The sequence below is a fragment of the Pyxicephalus adspersus genome, chromosome 6, assembly GCF_032062135.1.
Source record: "Pyxicephalus adspersus chromosome 6, UCB_Pads_2.0, whole genome shotgun sequence".
NCBI classification, from domain to species: domain Eukaryota; kingdom Metazoa; phylum Chordata; class Amphibia; order Anura; family Pyxicephalidae; genus Pyxicephalus; species Pyxicephalus adspersus.
In genome coordinates, this window is record NC_092863.1 from 61983695 (window position 1) to 61988796 (window position 5102).

Here is a 5102-nt window from a genome sequence, read left to right on the forward strand (position 1 = left end):
TAAACTAAAAAAAAAAAAAAAAAAACACTTACCTTGTTCTGTCGGTGTCCCCCGGCGTGGTGTTGGTCCCCACAGGTCCTGAGGACACATCCTGCTCCTCCAGTCTCCCGCCGCATAATGCAATGACGATCTCAGGGGGTTTCCCGGTGACGTTGGTGCACGTGTCGGTGCGGGTGGGCGGATCGGCGGGAAATTCAAATAATTTGGTATTGGATTCAATACAAAATAGCTGTATTGAGTCCAATACAAAGAAAAATTCATACAGCTCGTGACATAACTATAGACTAGTGCTGCGTAATATGATGGCGCTATATAAATACTGTGTAGTAATAATAATTTATCAGTTGACTAATAAATGATTATTAACTAATCATTAATATATGTTAACCTATTTGTGTTATGCATTAGTTGATATAAAACTTACTTTTAATCTTACTTTACTTCTTTTTTCTTACATCTTGTCTCGTGTTCCAAGTGTAAGCAACTGGGAACATTTAGGACACGGGACTGCCATCAGCGAGGGACTCTCTCGAGTTGCGCGCTGATGGCTCTGCCCTCCACCAGGAATGCCCCTTAAAGGAAATCCCTCTCCACCGCAATGCATACGGAGGAGAGGGAGTGTCCCCTTACCCGGTGGCAGAAGTGTTAACGCCGGCCGCCGTGAATTGGGCAGTCACAAGGAGGCTCAAGAGCCGCATGTGGCTCTGGACCTGAAGGTTGCGGACCCCTGCTGGCGGGGATTAGACTGGATCGGCAATCAGCTGGCGGAGGGTGCTTTTCTGGAAGAGCCCATGCACCTGACTGGAGTTTAAGCCGAGGGTGACTTTTTTATCACCTTTTGGGTGCTGAAAAAGTTGGCTTATAGTTGGGTATATACGGTAAGTAGTTTGTGAACTGTGGTGAAGGCTTTTTTAGGATAGCAGCATGACAGAATTCTAGGGCAGGGCTGGTCATAAAAATTCTTAATGGCATGCAGAAATCATAAAGGCTCAGGACGTCACTGGTGCTTCTGAAAAAATACAAATGCATAATCTCAGATACTATTAGGCTGCCTAGCTACAACATGGTATATCATGAGCAGAGCAACAACAAAAGGAGAAACAGGATATACAGATGGGATATATAATCAATAGACACACAGGCTAGGTAAAAGGTGGAAAAAGCAGTACTGTACTGATGGCCTTGAGATTTTCAAGAACACTAGGTAGCTAGCTAGGTAGTATAGCCAGTAAAACCATTACATGTTTTATGAATGATAAATAGTAAAGTATGTGTCACAATGTACAGTAAAGAAGGTGGATGTGTACTGCTGTACAATTAGGTATAACGTATGGTAGTGAAAGTTTTTTGTGTTGGTTAAAGAACAGAGCAATGTTCATTCATAAGCAATACCAGGGAAAAAAAAAAAGGCAAATTAAAAAAACTACCTTTATTTTTTATTTCAGTTACATACTTTAAACAGGGATTTTTTTCCATTATTTTAACATTCAGGCAATGTTGACTTCATTAGTATAGACAGGGAAAAAGCATATAAATGCAAAACATTGTTGGCTTAACCTGAACATACCTGCATTACCTATTATTGACCAGTTAGTGCTGCCAAAGGGAGCCTCCCCTTTACATGGCAGCAAACGGAGCACTTGAATATTGCTAAAAAGCAAATGTCTACATACTGGTCATTGCAGCAAATAAAGGGTTTTGTATTTTAAATATCTGAAGTCCACAATTGGATTAATATACACATTTTCTTGTTATGTGTGATGAGTTCAGATCATATAAACACTGTACAGGCCAAATAGCTTCTTCTCTCCACAAAAAAGAAAGATCTAACAAGAAAACAAAATAAACAGGTGTATAATATAAGAAACACAAGTTGCTGCATGTATTTACAATATGGTGCAATAAAATTTGGTCAAATACTGTAGAGACAGAAGTGATTTCACATTAGAATGGCCACAACTCTCATCTTTCATAACGAAAAAAAATATATATATGTATTTATATATATATATTTATATATCATTCTTGTGAATAAGACAGTAACACAAACAAGGCAGACTGAGAACTGCAGTATGGATTAGGTCATTGACGGAGGGATGAAATCAATGTATTTGACCAATGGGAAAAAAAATATTGGAAAAAGTACAGCGACAGTGAAAATAAACAACCATCATCACATCCGTAATTCTTCGGCGTGTCCATTTGAGCGCATCAATCATCCAAAAATAAGCACTGCACTCTTGGTTGTTAACAAAATAAATTACAAATGACAATTAAAATCCCTGTAAATGCAATAATGAACTCAAAGATGTGCATTTATCTATTTGCAATAAACAATGATTTATGTTACCACAAACCAGACTTAAAAAATAAATAAGTTAGCCGTAGAGAGTGTGTGGATAGAAAAGGAGGTCAAAAAAAAGTTCAAGCTAGAAGACTTTTGGATTTATACTTTACATAAATTACCCTGGGTTTGGTCAAAAATTTTGTTCTAGCCAGTTCCTTTACAAAAAAAAAAAAAACAATGTAACTACAGGCCTGGTTTAATGTAATAAAGACAATTATCATGGCTTCACCGCTCAGAAGCTACAAGGTTCTGGATCAGAACATTACTGCTGGACTTTGAAGTTGATGTTACGAATAAACCTCAAAATTGGTACTGAGAAATCACTCCTCCTCATCATACAAAAGAAAAAAGAAGAAAATGTAGACACTTCTTGAAACCAGAAGAAAATAATGGAGTTGAAGTGCCCAGCCAATGCTTTCCACCATGCTCTACTACAAAGTTGGGTTGAGAACAATTCTGAAAGCATTAGCTAACTGCAGGCATACACACGTCAAGTGAAGCACCCATCAACTCAGCTGCTTCTTGCTGAAGAGTAAAATGGTTTTACACACCTATCACATGACAGATTTAAAAATTTCTAATAAACGGAGTAATATGCTTTTCTGCATCAAGCAGTATGCAAAGTGCCTTCCAGCTACCATATGCTTATTTTAGTAATCCCTAACCTCCGACTCCTTCATATGTAGTGTTAAACTTACATCTTTTGAATAATATTTTTAAGTGTATTTTTGTGTGTGTGTGTGTGTGTGTGTGTGTGTGTGTGTGTGTTACCAAAACACATTACCAAGAAGCACAAATTACATCATGTACATATAAGGACTAGAATCCTTGCTGCTTCTAGTTCTCTCTATCACTGCGAGAGGTACAACTTAAAGAACTATTATATTTACTGCTTAGAAGTCTGTGTCTGACTGCTTTGTGTACATTATCCCCAGTCACTTCCAGACAGGTTCGTCCTGTGTACCTCTGGGCAGTGGTTGTACCATTTAAACGATCAGAGAGAAAGGTAATGCTAACTACTGATTAACACAGTACCATTTCAGTAATACTGTAAATATCTGCCAATATTGAACTGCACATCTCCAAAGGGAAAGACTTTTAATGTGTTATTTTAAAGCTTTAGCAGACAATCCTCAGCTACTGTTTGCATGTGAAAAAGCTTGTCCATGACATATCCATCTATGAACAGCTAGCAGTTTCCAATGGTGGTAAAACTGCATTTGGCTGAAGACAGCAGCTTATGTCTATACCACACAATTGGTCCGTTTACTGTAAAGAATCCTATTGTGGCAAAACTTTAAAGCTTCTAGAGGTTGGAGATCAGAAAATGTATGTAAGACAGAAGCATGGGAACATGATGTTGTAAAAGGGGGAAAGAAAAAAAACGAAACATGGTCATTGTGGAGATGATTTTTTTGTGTTATCACAGGACAGCAGATGAACAAGTGAGTAATTCCCCATGATCTGTCCTTTTCCAGAGTCATTTGTGACGTTGAATGGTTTTCCTTTTCCTCCTCTTGAAAAAGCAACAGCACCTACGAAAAGAATAGGGTATTACTAATAGATACCAGAACAAATAAATATCTTTGTGATCAAACTATCCACAGGACCGGGCATGCATCACATAAATGTTCTTATTCATACACTGCTTGGTGAAAGCTACAAATAAATTAAGCTTCATACATGCACTTCATGTATGACCTGAAATGGGCAACCAAAACACAAATAAAAGATAATAAAAACTTAGCCAAATTGGTCTAAAAGGAAAATGCTGGGAAAGAAATCTAAACTAGACCATTGGAACACTGAACAATTTAGAGTAAGAATAATGATTTACTTAGAATAATGATTTAAAACAAATCTTATTCCAGAGATTTGTATTTCTTTTAAAGCTGAACTCCTGTAGTCTGCCATTTAAGACAGCTGCTAAACTTCTGCAGGAGCACCCAACTACAAGGATTTCCTTGCGTTCCTGAGATGGTCACTGGGTTCACTCAACAAGGAAACACTGGGGAAAGATGGCATCAATGGGAAAGTTCACCCACAGTTAGTTCCATCAAGGAAACACACATATTTTCAACCCCTGGCTCAAGGTTTGCTTTTCGGCTGACAGAGCAATATTGCACAAATGTAAGCCAATTAAATGTTTGTATCCTCACAATAATAGATATGACAAGTTCTAAAAATGCATTCTAAAGATTAGCTCTTTGCTTTGCTATTCTAAAATGGTCTTTAAAAGTGGCATTTTTTAGTACAAAGTTAGACCAACTTAAATCTATTAAAAAAAAAAAAAATATTTGCTGAAGTTCCAAATTACTGGACAGTGACACATTTATTACCATGCCGTTTTCCAACAATTGTACAACTTCAAATCTAACCTGGAGTAATATTTCAGTTAAACAGTGCTATAGGTGTGTAACAGGGTGACACACTGATCTAAAGCATCTAGCTTCTACATTTACTACATTTCCACAAAAAAAGTCTCCCCTCAAAGGTGTTGCCCCCTCTGTTATACTAGCAATGTTTAATACTAAAACCTTGCATGTAATGTAATACTGTGGGCTGCAGACACACCAGTGATAATGGAAATGAATGGGATGTGAAGAAGTGGTCATATTCAGCAGCTCTCTCAACTTACACAACAAAGTAATAATAATGCACAAATAATAATGACTGTTTAAACAATTAAATACTGTAAACCATATGAAGTCTTTTTTTTTTGTTTCATAGTTCCTTCTAAAAAAAAAAAAAAAAA